At 42.6% G+C, this 21,874-nt stretch overlaps 1 protein-coding gene across 7 annotated transcripts in view; it reads left to right on the forward strand.

The window, feature by feature from the left end:
• The first annotated feature begins 10,239 nt into the window (after nucleotides 1-10,239).
• Nucleotides 10,240-21,874, forward strand: part of CCSER1 (coiled-coil serine rich protein 1) — a 1,062,049-nt gene continuing 1,050,414 nt past the window's right edge. For all 7 annotated transcript variants that reach the window (XM_073340691.1, XM_073340694.1, XM_073340695.1 and 4 more), the window contains exon 1: nucleotides 10,240-10,492. The gene's annotated coding sequence lies outside the window, so the exon portion shown is untranslated. The remainder of the gene's footprint in view (nucleotides 10,493-21,874) is intronic.

Consider the following 21,874-nt stretch of genomic DNA (forward strand, 5'->3'; position numbering starts at 1 on the left):
TATAGAAATTCCTAAGATTTTTTTTCTTAAGGAATTCTAAACACATTACTAAGTAATGCTTATAGAAAGAACTCCATATATTGGAACAAACAGCCTCAGCTGATTCTGGAGGTTCCATGGCAGGTATAAAAATGTTTACTGGATAGAATAGTATTGAGGGACATAAATCTGGGCAGCTTGTTGAGGCATAACTTACTATTGCCCCGGGGAGGCAAAAAGCACCCTCCATTTTTAATTTATTCCTTGTTCATGAACACAAATTTAATATGCTGGTACTGTTTACATGCTACAGCACTTATTTTTAACTTTCCTTTTTATTTAAGATCTATTTCAAGAGGAATTTAATTGTCTAGGCTCTAGGCATAGAAGTATTAAAAACCCTGAGAATTAAACACAGCTGATAACAAATGCCTTCATGTTTATTTAATAACTACTCCATCCAGGTATCTTGGAAGAAGACTATTTATTACCCATATAGGATTCAAAGGTTGTCATGAGAAATAGATACAAATTTTACTCCAGGGCAGAGCAAATAGGAACATAAGAGTCAAGAAACTTCTTGACATATAAATTATTACAACTCTATTAGCAGTGCAATAAATTCTGCATTTTGAACATATTTTGTTTTTGATTCAATGTTAAGCTAAACATGTTTGGCAATATCTGGGCACCTCTGAACTGAAAAGTTTTCTGATAGGTTACTGCCTTGATCATCTGTGCTGCTGTGTTTGCTGTCATTTTTGAGAATCACAGTGTTCAAAAAAATGATGTTTGATGCCATTCGTTGCACTTATGCATCAATAATCAAACTGTCTAGGATGATATTACTAAGTCTATTGGGTGTCAAGACATATAAGGTGATCACTAGCTGGGAAACAAACTTCCCCAGCAGTTTAGTATTGCACAATTATATAAGGAGTTTACGCCTTCTTCTCTAGCATCCAATATTGGCCATTGAGAGAACTAAGATATTTGCCTAGGTTGGTCACCGTTAGTCTGCTCCATTATGGCAACTCCTGTGTTCCAGCAGCACAAACTCCATAAAGAGTGGTGTATTAAAGGAAATGACGAGAAAACTGAGGCCCCACTTGAATTCGTAATACACGAGGGTAAGCCGAGTATTTGCACAGCACTCTGGTTATTTGTGCTGACTTGTTTTTATATGAAACACAGCAGTTGTACATCATAAATATGTGTGTTGGAGTCTGTTAATATTCGTAACAACAATTAATAATGCATAGCTTTTTTAGGGCCTGATCCAAAGCCCACTGAACTCAAGGGAAAGACTGTATCTAATTGATGTGTCCCCGAGCAGTACTCTATGTTTGCACCAAACTCATCACATTGGCTTCAGTTACTTTCTCCCCCACCGAGTGTATAACATTTCCATAATATTTTAGGATTTAACTTTTAAATTTAGATTTTTGAAAAAAGAAAAGTGGTTTTCCCTTTCCTGCATACAGGATATGAAGCTAAGCAGAACAGACACTGAATGTGAAAGTGCACCTCCACATCCTTGTTTGATTGCACATTGACTTGAAGCTTGATACTCTCCCTTCTTCTGAAGCCTAATGGTCATGTGAGCCAGTGTAATGCTTCTTGAGGCAAAGCAATCTGCTACAGTAATGGAACGGAATATAACGGTGTGATTCTCGTCGAACTCTTGGGCATTGGCCAGCGTTTTCCATGTACGCCATGATACCGAAGTTTGAATTTCCTTGGTTCAGCTGTTTTATGAACACACTGATTGATACCTATATGTATTTTCTGCACCAGTGCTTTAGACTGCATTGTGTGCAATACCAAATATGCAAGGAAGGATGATTTAGTGACTAGGGCACTGTCATTGGAATCAGGAGACCTCGGTTCAGTCCCCAGCTCAACCACAGATTTCTTACGTGATCTTGGGCAATTCACTTAATCTACCCTGTGCCTTAGTTCCCCCATCTGTTTAAAAGGGGAAAAACACATCCATTAATGATTGAGATGCTCAGATGCACTGTACTACAGAGGCCCACAACGACTGGTCAGCAGCTTTACAAACTTCAAATTGATAGCTAAACTGAAATGCTTTCCTTTTTGCCTAGGTATTGTGTGATGGGCTCTTAGGATAGTTTTGCGGAACAGTGAAGGATGCACAGGAGAGACGTCTGGTCTGCTTGTGGGGGAGGTGGATGGGTGGAATTTAGTGAAAGGAGTGATGGAGGCTGGCATCCTTAAGAGGGCAGAGTTAAGGTTGTGGTGCATTCTCTGTGATGTATGATGGTTGTGCTAATGGCGAGCATCTCTACGTGCGGAGGAATAAAAGATGTACTTTCAGTAGCCTTAACTTTTCATTTCCTTGCCTTTTAACGCTTGTGTCTGATATAATGTGGGCAGAGATCAACCATAGCTGACACATAGCAGAGGCTTCTTGTGCATTAATACATTTCGCTGTTTTGTGTAATGGACACTTAGATAAGAGGGATAAGATGAACGTGCACCTGTCTGTTTTGGTTAATTTCACTTATTTTTTGTCTTGGACTATGTCTGCTACCCACTTGCCCAGTATAGTGGGAGGCATTTTGTTTGCAAAGGAGAGGAATTGCCATTCAGTCAGTTGGGTGTGCGAGGGTTATGGAGTGTGTGAGGGGAAGTTATACCTTGAAGCAATGTCAATTTCTTCTCGACCTGGTCCATCTGCTTCAGCTGTACTGGCTTTTTCTTTTATTGTACTTGTGAGATAGATCCCTAGACCTTACTCTGCTGAGGAAAACTCTTTAATAGTTCTCTGTTAACAAAACAGCTTTTGGGGCACTTAGGCCCGAGGCAAACCTAATTAAAGTTAGTTTAATGCAGAATTTATGAACTCCCAATTCAATGGTACTTTGGAAGGCTCCTGCTGTGATGATTCAGTGAAGAGAATGGCAGATATTGCAAAATGATACATCCATTCTTCATCTTTAGCCTTCTGCTTTCCAATGCAGAATACCACCCTCAGTTCATGTTTCCCACGCCAAGTAAACATTCAATACATGTCACATAAAAATACAGCTCTCTCTTCCAACAGCAGGTTTCTTCTCTCTTCCCATTTTGTAGGCTGCTTCAATAAAAAAACTGAAAGGAACGTTTGTCAACTTACACTTGGCCCCATGTACAATCTTTATAAAAATAAACTTTAAAATAAAAACCCTAGAACAAACAGGAATGTTTCCACAATTAAAATTTCATTTAAAAAAAAAAGCTGTTTTAAATAAATAAACAAGCCTCTGCAATGTTTCAAACCCAAATATTACGAAGTAAAACAGGCTAGAAAGAAAAGTGAAACTGACTCTATTAATGCTCATTGTCCAAGCGGAGTGACACATGACATGGGTTGTATTTGTTTTAATGTCTTTGTTTATAATAATATAAGACCTCGCTCCTACAAGGAGCTCCGTGCAGGCAGTACCTACCTACATGAAGCACCACAGACTTCCAGGCAGGCACAGGGGTCTGCTCAGATAGATCTCTTTGCAGGATTGGAGTCTAAGGCCCAGTGTCCACACAGTTTTTGTATCAATAAATTGTTTCATTGATGGGAATGCTTTTTTCACTGATATAGTTATATCAGTACAATCCCTTGTATGGAGGCAGTTATACTGGTATAAAGGATCTTTATATCAGTATAACTTATTCCCCTTCCCATAAGGGAATAAGCTATACTAATGTAAATAATCTTTATATTGGTACAATTGAGCCCACACTAGGGGGGGTTGTACTGCTTTAACTATACTGGTATATTTAAAACACTGCAACTTTTGACTATAGACAATGATGAAGGTGGTGGTAAAGTAAAGAAATATATTTTCAATGTATGATTTTTAAGTTCTTTCTTTAAATAAGAATCCTTTCCTCTCTGTGTCCCTTCCTTAGTACAAACTGCATGTCCCCCTGCGACCCATTCTCAAACCCAGTTCTCACAATCGTGCATAAGAAATAATTCAGTCCTTTTTCTTTCTGAGCGATGGATGCTTTTTGTCTCCATCTCCCCCTTCTCTCCTGCCTCTCTCCTAACCCCCCCCCCCCACTCAAAATGACCGCTTTAGACCCAGAGCGGAGGAAGAGTGCATTGTAGTGATATCTGCATTGGCTGTTTGCATGTGGTTGAAAACATGAAAATGCTCAGAATAAGGTGAACCAGACATGTCCCTAATGGGTGAAATGAGGAGTACAGCATTGCACATGGTTGTTGGGGATTTTTTTAAAAAATTTTGTGCATGCCTGCAGGGACACATTCATGAGAGTTCAAATTTCTGCCAGACAACTCACTCCAGGGCTATTTAAAGAAATAAAAATCCACACGTTTTGCTCATCTTAATAATCTAAAACTTTACAGCGTAAGGAGCACTTGTCACTGTGAGTGCACTGAAGTGTATTTTAAATTTCTAATTATAATTTCCATTTGTGAGCATAGTTTTGAAGGTGGTTATCTTGCTGAAAAGCAGGGTTGATTCTGCCACCGGTAGTGAAGGAGTCTGCTTAAGAAGAAGGAAACACAAATGTTAAATTAAACATCTGTTTTACATTACCATTCTTTTTATGATTAACCTAAAGCAGGGTTTGGCCTCTCTTGTGGGGTTCTTAATGTTAGCATCACAAACAACATCACTTTTTAACATAATGATTGGTTCCCACAAAGTAGCTTACACATTCAGCTTATGTAGCATTGTACAGCGGGTGAACTGGGTCAAACAATGAATCCCTGTCCCAAAGAGCTGCTAATCCATGGATAGAAGTGGGTATGATCCTGGGCAACAAAACTGACACAGGCTGGTTTATTATGGAACAAGTGTTTCTTGAAGGAAGAATGGAAGGAACTTGGTTTCTCCTTTGAGTATGTCAGTGTGGGTCCCACTGTATATGTGCACATGCCTAATGCATGTGAAGATTCTTTTGAATAGCAGTGTCTATTAAGGCTGCGCATGTATCCTTTGCCTCCTCATGTTCCCATATGAGAGCATAAAGGGCAGGGTGGGTGCAACCCTACCTCAGTTCCCTCTTAGCACCCATTGTAGCAAAACAGAATCTGGTGAGTGTCTGACCCATTAGTTCTTACCCTTGGCTAAACCTTCTACAAATCTTCTAAAAACCTTCAGAACTCTTTTGATTACCTTGACTTAAAACTGCTGTGATCACCTCTAGTCATCTGGACCAAGGGTTGATGCTTAGACGCTCCCAGTACAGAGCTCCTTGACATGGCAGAATGAAAGCCTGTGCATTTGAAGCCCTGTCTATCCTGCAATGGGCTAATCCCCTTAAGAGATGGCCACCATGGATGCCCCTTCTGCCTAGAAGAATTGCATATACCAAACAGTTGTTCAGTACAGCTATCGTTCTCTGCTAAGATGTGTAAGTTGTAAGACGCGCAGCTCAAGCTCCAGCTCCATCTTCTGGAACAATCCGTGAAGGTTTCCTCATCAGACAAACTTCAAGATCCTGCTGCATCATCCAGTCTAGCAGGCAATCAACACTGAAGACCAGCACAGAGAACTTCACTGAGAAAAGGCCTGACCCTGGCACCACCATCCCTGACATCAAAGCTGGCATCTACCTTTCTGACACTGAAGTCCAGTACTGATAGAGGCTGTTCTGAACATGGATGCAGAGACTCCAGTCAGAGCGCCAGGACAGACAGTGTAAAGACTCCAGAAATAAATCCACAGTCCCAGCACTGAGTCAAAGGCTGGTGAGAAGGAGCCTTTGTGGAGAGTTGGCTTTGCTGACGTGGGCAGGCCCAAGTTAAGACAAGACAAGCCCGGACAAGTAATTGGTGAAACAACTAACTATTGTGAATATATTTATAATAATTAAGGAAGGCAGAAACTAACTAAATTAACTATTGTGGGTATATTTGTAGTAAAAAAAAAAAAAAAAAAAAAGTAAGCAGTGGCTGTCTTTTTGTTCTGTGTTTGTACAGTGGCTAGCACAAATGGGGCTCCAAGGTGCTACAATAGTACAAATTATAAACAGTACCCAAGACTCAGTATCACCACCAAAGGACCAGTCATCTTCATCCACTGATGATACTGTAACCTCTGAACTGGTACCAGCAACTGGTGACTTCAAATCCTTTTGAGGATTGACAAGACTCTGGAGATAGATATGTCAGTCATATCAGAAAAATCCAACAAGCTGTTTGACTTCCTGTCAACTTCTGGTCCTGTCAGGATTGCCCTTCCCATAAATAATCGACACTTGACCCAGCTAAGATCCTGTGGTGGATGCTGACCGTGATAACATGCATGGCAAAATGAGTAGGAAAAGTAGTACCCATTACCCCCAATGGAGTTTGAATACTTCTACCCTCACCCAATGCAGGATCCTTAATTGTGCATGACAGCCCTAATTCAGATTAGAAGTAAAACAAGTTTATTAACACAAAAAGAGGATTTTAAGTGAGTTCAAGTGTAGGGGATAAAGTCAAAAATGGTTACAAACAAAGAAAAGGTGATCTCTCACTTCCACCTGAACCAATTACCTCACCATGCTTCTTCCTAGAGCTGCCCTCAAACAGAGAGAGAAGAAACTGTGTACACTGGATGTGTCCAGAGCTTTTTATATTGCCTTGATAGCACCAACCCCTTCTGATTGTCTCCCCACCTCTATGTAGCCATTTCTAACCATCTAAAGGCCAAACCATCTTGTCACAGAGAATCTCCAAGTGAATCGCACAGTTTATTTTCACTTGCCATCAACTAGTTGGTAAGCCTCCAAACATCAAAGCACACACGACCAGCTCACAGGCAGCATGTACCTCTTGCATTAGGAATGTTCCAATTTCTGAGATTTGAAAAGCTGCCAGGACATCTTAAGGAGCCATAATACCTGTAGTGTAGGTAACCATTCTACATATTAGTCGAGGCAGCTATCATAGAGGGTGGTGCGAAGTAAGGCACAGGATTAGGAGCGGATGAAGGAGACAAAAGGAGTGATGAAAGGAGAAGCACCAAGTAGATAGGGGATGTAGGAGAATTGGAAATGCCAATTTTATTAAAAACTTTCAAAACATCTTTCTCAGTTGGTTAGTGAGAATGTCGTCGTCTTTGTGAATTTGCATACCCTGAATGTAGAATCTTCTCTTAAGATGTGTGCATACTTGTGAAAGAACTTGATGGGCCTGATTCTCCAGTCACATCATTGCAAAACTGAGGAGGGGAGAACTGGGTTACTTATTTATGTAGGTGTCCAGAAGCTGCATGTCCTGCTGCTTTCCTGCACCTACCCAGTTGGTTTTCAGCCAGCTTACCTACTTTAATATGGAGGCTGCTTGATGATTAATCATATTCCGACCGGGGTTTCTTTCATTCACATAAAACATGATTAATAGTTTGTAAAGCTGCCATTATTGTGTCCAAGCTTTGCTGCTTGCTGCTGTTGGTCTGCCTGTCTTGCCACACTGAATCAGAGCCTGTGCTTGGAAACATCCTCCTCAAGAATATCTAGGAGTGCTGCTTAATGACAGGTGCTCATCTTTCAGGACAGCAGAAAAGTGAATTTACAGCAAAGTGCTAGAAAGATAAGGTTAACCCCTGGGAGGCTTTTTGAACCTTTTTACTTAAATGTAAGGCATAATGAGGACAGGGAGACAGTGTAGGGAATAACTGATGATCCTTACTTGGGGACTGATTTGTCAGAGCACTTAAGCATGTGGCTAACTTTAAGCACATGCTTGAATGCTTTCCTGAATTGGGACTTGATTCCCACTAAAAATATCTGGGTACTGTATGTCCTTGTTTGCAACTTGTGAATTGCGAAGAAATGTAATTTTACTTGGAAGTGTTTCTGTTGAGGAAATGTCAGCCAAGGTTTTTCAACCTTATAATGATGGAGGAGGGATTTCTAAACTACTTCTACCTCTTTCCCGACATTCCACGTTCCATTACTACACATCCTGTATAATATGCTCCAGTCTTTCATGTAAGATTTACTGCAGAATTCATTATCTACTCCAGATGTATTATTCAGAACCAGCAGAAAAAGGAACAGGGCAGTAGAAACAAGACAGCAGAAAGACATAAGGGTTCTTCCAGGTTAAGTCCATTATATCCCTTAGAATAGAGTCCAGGGCAATAAGCATGAATGAATGAACTAGCTATGTTTAGAAACAATTACATATGTGGAACCTGCTTGTCTAGACAGCCGGTCTTTTTATCTAGATCAATTTGTTACATGTACACTTGATAATACTTATGTGCTAAATCTTGCAAATTTTCACTTAGACCAGTTTTGCAGGGCTCTAAACAGCTCTACAGGTCACTGTGCAGTAGTGATCAGTTGTGCAGCAACAGGCTGGGGGCCTCACCCATTCACTTTTCACAGGGACAGACCATTCCCCCTTCCCCTCTTCTACCCCACCGAGGCCCCACCCTGGCAAGGTGTGGGGGGGCCTTAGAGCCACAGCCCGGCCATGATACGAGCTGGGTGGGCAGTCATGGGGAGCCACGGCGGCCCTGCCACCTGCCCACAGTGTGGGAGGGGCTGAGAGCAAACCCCGGCCATGTCCCTGCCCCCCAGGCTGCCCAGCCGGCCAAGGGCAGGTGAAGGATCCTTGAGTCCATGCCAGCTACGGGTGTGTGTGTATGCGCTGCAGAACCTCAGCCCGGCCACAGTAAGAGACGGGTGGGCAACTGTGAGGAACCGCAGCGTGGGAGGGTCTCGGGGCAGCAACACGGGCCGGGGGCTGCTTGGGATCCCCACCCAGAGTATGTTGAGGGTCCACCGCTGCTCCCTACAGCTGCCTGCCTGGCTCTTAGCATGGGAGTCTGGGTCCCTCCACCCGCTCTGGAGAGTCTGTGCTATAGCTGCAGATACAAAATTTGTATTCGCATCAGAGCTGATCTCTGCAAAAAAGGTCTATTGATATCCGGATATCCACGGCTATAAAGTGGATACCCATGGATTTGCAGGGCTCTACTTATTTTTCTGCAGGATCAGGACCGGAGACCACATCTGCAAACCCTCACTCATGCAAGTCCTCCTTATTCCTGTGCTCATGGGAGTTGTCCTCTTACCGTGGTTTTCAAACACCTGTGGGCTGCAGACCCCTGCGAATCCACAGACTAAGATTTCTAAAGGAATCTGTACTTCCATTTGAAATTTTTTAAGGGTCTGCAGACGAAAAAAGCTTGAAAACTGCTCCCCTCTTAGAGTCAATGGAGCAGTATATGTGAGTAAGCATGACTCAAGTGCGTCAGGTTTGCAGAAGCGGGCCCACCCATCTGTGTTAGCAAGAAACAAAATTTGAGGGGGAAAAAAAAATCGTGTTCAAAATGTGACATGCTAACCACTCCAGCTTCCCTTTGAAAACAACCCCCACACCTATGTTCCCACCTCAACTCCAGCAGGGGTGTGAATCCAGCCTAACTGGACTGAGTTCGGGAGTTACTCCAGCAGCCAGGTCTGACTTTCCATCCCTCTCCCTAGCTGAGACTCCTGGTGTGGGAGCGAGGGTTTTAAATACAGCACTCTGCGGCGTGGGTCCATGAACATCACCTGCCTGGCTTGTACCCCATTAACTGGAAACATCAATCACAAACTAAATACCTAAAAAGGGGGTGGGGCAGTGGAATCCGTTGGCTACACTACAGTGCATCAAAATGACTTCTCAGGCAGGGGGCCAGTGGACACACACCCCAGTGGGGCTGAACCCCAGGTGGGGTGCCACCTTCGCTCCTGGTCTCCTGTGTGTGCGCCTGGCCTAGGGTGACCAGACAGAAAGTGTGAAAAATCAGGACAGGGGATGGTGGTGGGGAGTAGTAATAGGAGCCTATATAAGAAAAATTCCCAAAGAGCGGGAGGTTTCAGAGTAGCAGCCGTGTTAGTCTGTATCCGCAAAAAGAAAAGGAGGACTTGTGGCACCTTAGAGACTAACCAATTTATCTGAGCATAAGCTTTCGTGTCCCTATAGGATCGGGACATCTGGTCACCCTAGCATGGCTGCAAAGGAGGCTTGGGGAAAAAATACTTGTCTCCCTCTTTGCCTCCCGGCTGCCTCCGAGCCCGGGGAGGTGAGGTTGCCTCAGTCCGCCCCACCCCTCCCCGCCGCCCCTTTGCCCGCCTGGGCAGCAGGGGTGGGACCGGGCGCTGCAGCAGGGCGGTGGCAACACAGACGCGCTGGGAAGCGCCTCCCCCGATCCCGCCCCTGCTCCTCGCCCTCCCCGCACCCACACACACAGCGCCGGCTGCCAATCCCTCCTCTGCTCGCTCTCACAGCAACAACATGCCTGCCTGGGAAGCGGCGGCTCGTGCAGAGGAGCGGGGCTGGCTCCAGGAGGATTATTAGCCCTGAACCAAGGGGTGGGGTGGTGGCAGTGGGGGTGGGCTCAAGGAAAAAAACACCAAACCAGCAAGCGGAGGAGGAGGAGGTGGGGGGCAAGGCAGAGACTCAGCCCTGCCACCCCCCCCTTCTCCCCACCAGACACCAAGCTCTCAGTGCGCTGGAGGAGCCCAGAGAGAGCAGCAGCCCAGCCAGGTAGTAAATATCCTTCCTGCCCCACTCACGTCTCTGCCTTTGCGCTTTGCTCTGCTCCCTGCCCCGGGGCTGGGCTCAGCCTGGCAGGCAGGGGGAGCCAGCCCAGGCCTCGGGGCTGCTGCTGGGCTCCTGACACAGGATTTTGGGGGGTTGGGAGGGAGGTGGCCTGTCTCTGCCCCCCCTGAGGTGTGGGCTGCGGATGCATTTTGGGAGGTGGGGGGTTGCATGAGGCTGTTGCCGGGCTGGGTGACTGCAGAGGGAGGGGAAGACGGGCTTTGCTGCTCTCCGCTTCGGCTCCTGCAGGTAGATCCGGGGCCGGGCAGGCAGCAGGGCCAGCTGATTGGGAGCGGGAGGAGGGCGGCCGGGGCCCCGGTGCGCGGTTGCACTGAGCGGCAGCAGGAGGCGGGGGTAGATCCGCGTTGCCCGTGCCGGGCGTTCGCGCTGATTCCGGGGATTTGGCTGAGCTTCGCTCCAGCAAGTCGGCAGCGGCGGCTGGGATTAGGGGGAGGACAAGTCGCTTTGTGGCGGGGGTTGGCTCAAGGGCTCCTGTGGGTTGGCAGCGAGCGAGAGGAGGCAGGCTGGGCTCACTCACAGACAGGCAGCTGCCTGCTTTGCAGCACTTAAAGGGGACTCGGGACGCCTGCAGCCGAGGGAGGCAGCTTGCAAAATGTGGGAGCCATGGACTTTCCAACAATGCCATATGTCGCCTCTTCTTCTCCCCTGGGCCACTGCTCCCTCATCCAGGCGTTGGCAAACACCCGGCACCTAGCCACCCTCACGAGAGAGGGGCAGCCAGGGCAGGTGGCATTTGTGGAGGGGGGGCTCTGAGGAGCAGGAGAGAGATGGTGACATGGCTAGGAACTGTTTTTGTGGGGACAGTGTGCCCACCCTCCCCCCTGCACAAGACCTGAAGCTTCAGCATGGCTCTGGCCTGAAGAGTGTCCTACCCCAAAGACAGATCTAGACTAGACAGGAGGCTTTGGGAAATCCAGAGGATGCTGCTTTTCCTCTGGTGCTGACAGAATTCCCATTGGTGTCCGTGAAGTTATTCCTGACTCTCCCTGGTGTGTGAACGAGAGGAGAGTAAGGATCTAAGTTTGGCTTTTCATTCGGTCTTCTTTTTTTTGAAATGTTCATTCAGCTGGCGATTGCAGGAAGGAGCGGTTTGTTGGGAGAGATTTGAACAGGGGGTTGTGGTGGCGTCAGATGATGTGTGGCATTTCTAGGTGGCTCCCCTTTGAGTCATGAGCTGAAGGATGCTACCTGTCCCTTTCTGAATCACATGAGATGCCTCACAGGGTGGAAGAAATGGGGATGTAGCTAATTACACACGGGGCTTGTGAAAATCCATGCTTTCCTTGAGTACATCCTCATGTCCTTTTCCCTAACTGTAAAAGCTGTCCTCAGGTGATTACACGCTTTGGCTTTCCCTGAGGAAAGGAAAGGTGCTGGGAGTTGTGTCACTGGGGAGTTGAGAACAGTTTTCCTTTCCAGCAGAGAAGTGAAGTTTCTCAGAGGCCACAGCTGTCATCCACGCTTCCCAGCTCTCTCACTCCCTTCAGCTTGTCCTGGGAGCCACAGTGGAGAAAGTAATCACTTCTTTCCACCCATTTCCCTTTTAGACATTTTCACAGCTGAATGTTTCTAGAAGGGAAACTTGAAAAAAATCCTCTCTTGAAGAGCTGATTCTATGCTAGACATGTTTTTCCTTCTGGTTTATGTTGCACTTGAAGTGTTAAAACTCTCCAGAGGCAGAAGGAGAAAGAGACTAGGAAGGTTTACTAGCTACTTCAAACAGTTCCTCTTGCTCGAACTTAAAAGGGGAGGGGGAAGGAACATGTTGCAAAATCAGTTAAAGATTATATAAAAGTGAAATATTAATGACCTGAAAATGTTTAGACAGCAAAGACATTGCACCTAGTCATTTTGGAAGCTTTCCATCCTCTTTACAACTCCTTATGGTATATGTAACTATGACTCTGTAGCAAAATGCAATTAAAATTAAAGAGCAGCAGGATTTGTAATTATGTAGATAGAAGTATGCTCATGGTAATAATGGATAATAATACATATGCGTCTCTTGCATAGGAGTTGCTTTTACTCTCGTTCTTGAATGATGCTGTTGGACAGAAGCCAGTAGCCTGACAAACTTTTTAAACATTTTTTTAAGGTATCGAAATGCCAGGAGCTTAATTAAGTCCTGGGTTATACACCAGAGGAAGGCCTCAGGCCCCAGATGCTGGAACGTCCTCTGAGAGAGACAGTTGTGGTGCTGCAAGGTGCCTGTGGCAACTCTCACACTGCGGTGGGTCCGCAGGTGGCTAGTACAGTTCCAGAAGGAGGTAGGCCTGCCAGGGAAGGTAGTGATGGCATGAACACTCTGGCCTGCTCCCCCTGAAGCCAGTAGGAATTTGGAAAATCTTCACTGGTTTCCATGGGAGTAGGACTGGGTCCTTACCTTGTGTTTGTGATCGGTTGTGTGGTTCAGTTTGGGCACCATTCCCAGAGAAACCTGCATGAGTATGGGGCCCGTAGAATGGAGTACACAAAGCGCCTGCATAAAGCCCTCTTGATATACCTTATTGTAGGACTGTGTAGAGTATCAAAGGACCCGAATTCCCCTGCATGGTGCAGATCCTGAATATGGTAGTTTGGAGGTGAGCTGGAAGAAGGACCCTGAGGTCAAATGCTATGCAAACATAGGGTTCTTAATATCCAGCAGAGGGGGTGTGGAGTGGAAACTGATATTCTAGCCTACAGGTCACAGTAGACTCTGAGGAGGGACTGCATTATACCCCAAGGCCTGCTGACAGGTTTGGGGTTGAATTCATCCTCCACAGCCCTTGCTTAATGCCCTGCATAAGGCTTTGTTCAGCAGGGGTGATTTTCCCCCGAAGCTCATTGTAGTGTGGTGGATAAGCAAGATTAGAAATCTGATGGTACTTGGGTCCTCTCTGGCATTCTTTGTGTGAAGTGATATGTATCTGCAGTAGAATATTCTTTGTTCTTGTTCCCTACTACAAGGGAAAAGGGACTGGGAACTGATAACTTGGGGGTTCTGTTTCTATCTCTGCCATTCTCGTGCAAGTCCATTTGCCTTTCTGAGACTCAGTTTATCCATTTGGTAAAATAATATCTACATTGTGTGTTGTGAGACTGAACAGGTACTGCATAAGGGAAAGGTACTGTTTTTAAGTAATGTATTTTTGTTTCTCTTGCTATGATAGTTCTTTGTGGCACAGAAGATTTTAAAACTTGTAATTGTGTTTGAAAGCTTTTTTGCACAAGCATTTTATTATCCACACTCAAAACTCTGTGATATGGAAAGGGCTTTGTGTAAATTCTGTTGGACCCATACCAGAAGTTCTTATTTAGTCCATACTTAGGTGAACTTCCCATGGGCATCATTGGGGATTTTGTCTGAGTACAGGCTTCAGAACTGGCTTTATTGTGAAAAAATTGTCTTCGGTTGGTTGGTTTGTTTTTTTGGTCTGTTGGTTGATTTGTTTTGCAGATTATTGTTAACGACAAACAGAGGCCCCAATACTGCAGTTCACTTCATTTGAGCAAATCCTGACACATGTATAGAATCTATTGATGTGATTGGGGCTTTGCATGGGTGGAACAGCTATGTGGCTATGTGGAGTTGGTTGCAGGATCAGAACTATACAGAGTAATGTGGATGGTTTTTATGTTTTATAAATAGCAGTAAATAAATAAGTACCACTGTAAGGTAATTCAGGTGCAGGCGGTGAGTGGTGCGCACACATACGTTTCAGAGAAACATATTTTGTTAAAATAGACTTACCTGTAGATGTTGAAAAATATATCTAAATACACTCATGTGGAGGGACAGTACAGTGCAAGCACTTACACTTAAGTTGCAAAACTCCCATTGACTTAAATGGGACCAGCATGTCACCCTATAAGTAGTTTGAAGTCAAAGGGGCTATTCGCAAAGCATGAAGTTAAGTATGTGCATAAGTCTTTGCAGTTTCAAGGCCCAGCTTTGTATCCTGCGGTACAGTCATATGTTGCCATCACATCCACTTCCTTGATTAGATTCATTTGGCAGTTTTCTACAATGGTAGTAAAATGTGCTTCATTTGCTTGCCTTTTAAAGTATGCATTTTGTAGTGATGATTTTAAAATCATCTTCTGTTTATTGTCAGCTATGGCTTAAGGCTAAGATGCTATATTAACCAACTTAACCTGACTTTTGTAGTGACTTTTAGCTATTTCAGAATATTGGCTTTGTGACATGACATGGAAAATACAGCATTCATGAACACTTACAAATAGTATCCATGGTGTGATTTGCACTTGAGTCATTTCATGTATATCCGTATATTTCAGCACGGACCTACAACTCTGGGATAATGGAAGTTACATCTATATAATACACATGCAATTGAATAAATAATAGCATAGTTATTCACTTGTTAAATTTACAGGTATTTTTATTTATAGCTTTTTCGCTGGTGTTCTCTGTGCTGCATGCCAGAGTGTATCGTTTAGATAATATAAACTCACATACACTATGACAACTATAGTTTGATTTCCCTGTTGGAGAGTAACAAAATGCTTATGCTTTAGGCCATTGCCTTTATCAGCACCATGATCTGTCCTGTATGGGATAATCATTTTGTCATAAAATCTGAGTTTCGGCGATGAGAAATAGGACTACAGGGAGATAAGAACATAATATATGCATGGAAATCCTGATTTTTTCTTTTTTAAAAAAGGGTGGAGAAGAGAATTTGCAAAAATATCTGCATTAAAATCCCCGTTCTGTGTGCATTTTGAGAGTCTTTACAAAAATTAATTCAGATGGTGAAACTGAATAATCTGCCAGTGTATAAGATCAGCTTCAGCACATACACAATGTAGTTTGGTTATAATCATATATACAAATGTATGGCAAAATATATCTGCAGAATTTTGGACTTCATACATTTCTGCAGTCAGGTCAGATTCACAGTGTGTGTGGGAATGCAGCAACACCTCCAAATTGGGAAGACTCCAGCATCAATAGCATATCCTGCACACTTTATTGAAAAGGGCTTTATATCTAAATATACCAAATTATCTATCTAAGGTACATACATGACTCCCATTGCCACAGTATCTGAGAACTTCACAGTCTTTAATATATTTATCTTCACAAATATCCAAGAGAGCTTTTTTGGAAAGTTTGAGCCAAAACATCTGTCACTTTTTAGAGTGAAGGAAGTGTTTTGGGGGGGGAGAATCACTTGTCCATTATTTTATTTATTTATTTATTTATTTATTTGAATTGTTGCTTAACTTGATAAAGATCCAGCATATCAATAACAGACAGTTGAAATCTAGCAGAGAGGTTGTTCCTATGTCAAAAGTGTACCTTTTTGTACTGGATGTGATTTGTCAAATTACTACATACTGGGTTTTGTAATGCAGTCTTTTAATTGTGCCAGCATTATATTGGTTCTGTGCATATGTGTGTGTACTTCAGAAAGTATAATGGCAGTGCTGTGTCTTTCTTTACGAATATTGAAGCTGTATGGGAAGTACTTTGTTTTGTGAAATCCTTTGGCCAGAGCCTCAGCTGGTTTAAATCAGTGTAACTCGATTGACTTAAATGGAATTATGTCAGTTTTCACTAGCTGAGGATCTGGCCTTACCTTATCTTTTTATAAGGTTGCTCATCAGTGTAGTATCTGAGCACCCTTCAGATACATGAATACAAATATTTCTTTTGTCCAGTTTGCAGGCAGGAATGAGCTTAAGGTTACTGTGATTTTTTTTTTTAAATATGAAGTATACTTGATTCATTCCATGCACACCTTTATATGTAAGGAATATAAATATGTCCTCCATATTCAATATTAGAACACATTTAAAAAAGAATAAGGAATATACATAGCATAGTTAACATGTAAAACAAACAAGCAAACCAACCCTGTGTTATAACATATGTGTTGCACCCTGGAATATAAAACATTTTAACCACAGTCCCTTTGGCCTGGTACTGTTGTCAGTGACATACTTTGCAAAACTTCTTTTGACTTGAACTGGAGCAGGATCAGGCCTTCTGCTGACAAGAGATAGGTACTTATCGATTCACAACAACTACAGTCTTGATGTTCCCTTTGTGTCATTCTCCCACTCTCCTCTCTGTGCCTTTACTCGTGCTACCTCTCCTAGTTGTGGAACCCCCTCGTGATTTCAGTCTGCCATATGGCTATGACTTATCAGAATTTCTTTAATTAGAAAAAGTCTGCTATTATGTGATCTACTTCAGCTAGTGTAGTGAGGGTGAGATTTGGGTGAATGTGTGATTAAATCGATGCAACATGTTTCCTGAGCCGCAGTGGTGCAGTTTAAACCATATTTTAATCGGACACAGGAAGTCTTGTGTAGCGACATCAACTGGTGCTCATGTCACCTTGTAACAGCGTTCAGTCCTAGTGGCCCCTAAAGTCTCAGTCCCAACAAAAACAAAACCATTTCCTCCGTTAATCACACCGTATTACACAGCCACCTGTTAAAGCCAGACTAGCAACAGCAGTCCCTTTGGTGACCATTATTAAGCGGTTTCATTGTAGCTTAACTGTAAAAAGAGAGAAATCTTTTTTGTGTAAAATGCTAGCCGAATTCTTAATGATGAATTGGACATGGTGTGTCATGTATACAATAGAAATGGCAGGCTGATACTGTCAGCCCCCCCTTCCTCTGTCCCCAGAATGCCATTATATTTATTAATCACCACCATTCATATGTCCGAAGTGTGTCCAAGGGTAATAACATGTATTGAGGCAATTTTTCCCCAAATCATGTGGGACAATATGAAGGCTTTAGATAACATTTTAATGGAGATAATGGAAACATGTGCGTGCTAGTGCGCTAATCCTATTTAAGGTGTTCAGAAATGCTGGGTAAACTGGGATATAGAGGCCCTTTTGATAGTGTGTGGTGTTGATGCTGCTAGTGGAATGAACTGCCTGATAGAGCCACGGAGAAGATGGAATGGCTTTGTCTCTCTTTTGCTTACAGTGGTCTACAAGCCTGTATTCATTTTCTGGGATCCACAGATGGATCGAGATTCATTGTGCAGGAAATGCTGCCCTCCTCTGTGAGTGCAGAGAATCCTGGACACAGCAGGATCTGTACTGCAGTGCAGTCTTGCATGGTGGAATCAGAGCTCTATTTGTGCAGTGGGATGGGTGAGGAAACAGATGGGTTTGGAGCATCATCCTTGAATACTTACTTAAGTTTGGAGGTGTGAGGAAGGTGCATCACAAGCGTGTACTCTTGCCTGGTGCAGGGTGCACTTTTTGCCCCTGTGTGAGTAGCTTTGTTTCAAAGGTTCCAGTTCAGAGACTGCAAAAATCTTGGAAATCCATATGTATGCTCGAAGAATTAAACTATCCTTACATAGCAAAAAAATAAAAAAAAAATCGGTTTATGTTTTTAACGAATGCTGCCAAAGTGTGGTATATCCAAAAGGAAATGTAGTATTCGTAAGTCACCACCACACTGCACACCTTAGATTTCTTTTCATGTATTGAGGGTGAAGGGTTCATAGCTCCAACAAAATCTCTTTTTTGCATGAATGCTTGGTTACTGGAGAAAATTTTGATACATGTCAGTCTTCAAGAGACAACATGTTAAGGAAACTAGTTAATTGTTCTGTATTTTTTTTCTGTTCAGGATTTATGACTTACCTAAGGAGCAAGAGTCCTGGACAATCTTACATGTGCAATAACACTGTAGAACTCTTACATTTTATAGTAGAACCATTCTTGCTCAAATTTTGAAATTGATACTGTCCATTTTAACTGTGGTAAGGTGGTGGCAGGCTGTGCCCCTTTGTAAGAAGGAAAGATGATTTATTTTCTTAAACCAGGGGGCTGATTCTTCACTGCCCTGTATCATGGGCAATAATTTATAAATGTGTAGAGTGCACATGGTGTCAGTCATCCTAATTTGCTGGTGATTTATACCAATTTTGCACTCCCAAAGATGCACGGCAGTGCAAAATCATGCCCAAGGATTGGGGACAAGGGGGCTAGAGCTGAGGGTAAATGAGATTTGCTTACAAGCTCTGGATGACATCTTTGCTCCACTAAAAGTCATTGGCAAAAGTTTTATTGACTTGAATGGGGACCAGGATTTTACCCTCCAATTCAGTATTATCCAGCACCTCCCATTTTGAGTCCAAGGAAGACTTCCCTGTTGGAAACCAATACCAGATTCGCCCCCTCTCTGTTGAGGATTTCTTAAAATGTTTTTTTGAATTGTGTTAGTTTGCTTGCTTGTTTTCCTGGTTGTTTTTTATATGAAATATTGAGGTCCAGTAGAAAACATAGTGTTCGAGTCTATGAATGTCTGGAGAATTAGAGGTTTGTATCTGAAATTGCCAATGAGAGAACTCTGATTGAGAATGGAAGTAATCTTTATTCAGGCTTTTGGGCCAGATCCTTTGCTGGTGTAAATTGACATAGCCCCATTGAAGTACATGTGATTGCAGTTGACATCAGCTGAGGATTTGTTTCGATGCTTACTGAGGATGGATTTGATTTAAATAAATTTTATTTAAATCATGATTTAAATCACTAGTTAGGAAGACTCGATTTAATCATGGATTTCTACATAAAAGTGCATTCTTGTTGGTTCTTATAACCTTAATACATATTTTTCACAACTCAGAGATAGATGTAGGTTTCATTTTTAGAAGGTACACACTACACATTTTTAAAGTGATTTATTTTGAAAACTTTTCAGATTAGTTTTCCAGCTATATCAGAAAATGAATGATTGTTTGGTTATTTCATTTACCAAAGGTAATTGAAGCAGATATTAATGAAGTCATTGGGAGGTGAACTATCTCCAAATCAACAGGTTAAACCTTAATATTTGGAGGATTTTCTTGTCATGCTGTATTAGGAGAACATCACCAGACAGACATTTACATTGTTTTATTTAACTAAAACAACAACGTTATGTATTCTGGATTTTTTTCTTCAACTGCAAACATATATTTTAACAAAACAAGCATGTGAATATTTGTATTTAGTTAAACATTCAAGTTTTTTAAAATCAGGTTTGTTTTTGTTATAATTGTTTTTAACTAAAATAATTACATGACATTTTTTAAAAACAAAAATTAAATAGACCGTCAGCCAGGTCAACATGAGAAACTAAAATGTTGGTTTCTGCAGCTAACTCAGTCACCTTCACCTTCATTTTTCTGTTTGTTCATAATCTGGAAAAGAAAAACAAGCTTTTCTGCTTTTTCAGGTCCCAAACGATTTCTCAATTTGAATGAATTAGTCCAAAGGAAGAAAATATTCTTTCTACACCGGCAGAAGAAGCTACTGGTGTTAAAAGTGAGATTATTACTTCAACAGTCTCTGAATCCAAGTGCTTAAATGACTTCCACCAGTTCACTGGTGTGACTTTCTTTAAAACATTATCAGCAAACATATATTTCTTGAATGGTTCTTCTTCCCAAACTGGGTCTCTTTTATGGCCTGCTGCCATTATAGGTTTTTTCTTCCAGTGAGAGAATGGTATGGTAGATCTCAAATCCATGAAGGCTACACTCAGAAAGACCTCAAGATTTCTGTAATATGGTGCTCAAACAGTTTCACTTTTGTTTCTACTGCCTGTCCCTCCCTTCTCACATTCATCTCCAGACTTCTTCTCCTTGTCCAGATCTATTCTGCCCCAAACAATCTTCTATTCGTTGAACTTTTTGAAACTTTGCATTTTAGAGAGAGGTAAGGGATTGACTCTGTGTACACAAATTTGTAGAGGGACATGAGAGTTGAGGTCTGTTATTTCTCACCTCTATTTATTTATTTTAAAACATTTTTGCTGTTAACAAGCATGTTATGTCTGGAGACACAAATCCACAGTTTGAGAACTACAAAACTAAGCATCTCTGATGGTATCTTCTAGACTGAGCACTGAGTCTCATTGGGTAGATAGAAAGATGAACCTAAATAATCTATGCAGACGTTCCTGGAACCCAATAAATTGGGTCCCTAATCCATGAACTATTGGAAATCATTTACAAAACTTTGCTTAAACATTACATGAATATATTGTCTCATACTATAGAATTAGAATTTATCATCCCTATTCCACAATGAGATATCTTTGAGCTATAATGTATCTGAATTAAAACGATCTTTAGATAGGTTTTTTCCTCAAAAATCCGATTTTTATTAATAAATCTGATTTAAATAAAATTGGATTTTTAAAAAAAAATCATTCATTTTTATGCACCCTGCGCTTACTTAACTCATGTTCCTCAGAGGAACACTTTGGAGAAAAGCTGTTTTTGGTAAAGTTTCAGTATCTCTGCCCCTTTTCACAAAGGGCTAAGAACAACGTGGTCTGTTAGCTTTGACCTCCACCCGCAAAACCAGGAAGACCAGATCTGACTGTTGTTGTTGAATACAGAAAATAACCTTTTAAAAATACCTTTGTCATTGATGCATCAAGAAGAGAGTACAAATCTAATGTTTTTCCTTTGGAGTCCCGTTTAAGTTCCCCTGTATGGAGAATGCAGCAGGCTGGATAGCAGGGATAGCTGGCTAGCTATTGTGCAGAATGCTAGAGGCAAGGTTCCCAACAATGACCTGTTCAACCCTAGTAGAAAAGTGGCGCTTCTGTGGGGGTGTGGATCATCATAGCAGTGAATATATGTTTGCAGGTTTTGCATCTTTTATGGCAGGGTGGTGCCACTTTGAATTGATGTGTCCTGGTCTGTGGGGAGTTTGCTTCTGATGATGATCTTGGAGAGGTTGGGGGGTTGTCTGAAGGCAAGAAGAGGGGATTAAGGAAAGATTTCTTTCAGAATGGGGTTCCCATCGAGTATGATTTGTAGTTGTTGCATAAGACATAAGTCATGGAGCAGGTCCTCAAAGAATCAATCCTGAAGCACTTACATGAGAGGAAAGTGATCAGGAACAGTCAGCATGGATTCACCAAGGGAAGGTCATGCCTGACTAATCTAATCGCCTTCTATGATGAGATTACTGGTTCTGTGGATGAAGGGAAAGCAGTGGATGTATTGTTTCTTGACTTTAGCAAAGCTTTTGACACGGTCTCCCACAGTATTCTTGTCAGCAAGTTAAAGAAGTATGGGCTGGATGAATGCACTGTAAGGTGGGTAGAAAGTCGGCTAGATTGTCGGGCTCAACGGGTAGTGATCAATGGCTCCATGTCTAGTTGGCAGCTGGTGTCAAGTGGAGTGCCCCAGGGGTCGGTCCTGGGGCCGGTTTTGTTCAATATCTTCATAAATGATCTGGAGGATGGTGTGGTTTGCACTCTCAGCAAATTTGCGGATGATACTAAACTGGGAGGAGTGGTAGATACGCTGGAGGGAAG

The sequence above is a fragment of the Lepidochelys kempii genome, chromosome 4 (genome assembly GCF_965140265.1).
Source record: "Lepidochelys kempii isolate rLepKem1 chromosome 4, rLepKem1.hap2, whole genome shotgun sequence".
NCBI lineage: Eukaryota > Metazoa > Chordata > Testudines > Cheloniidae > Lepidochelys > Lepidochelys kempii.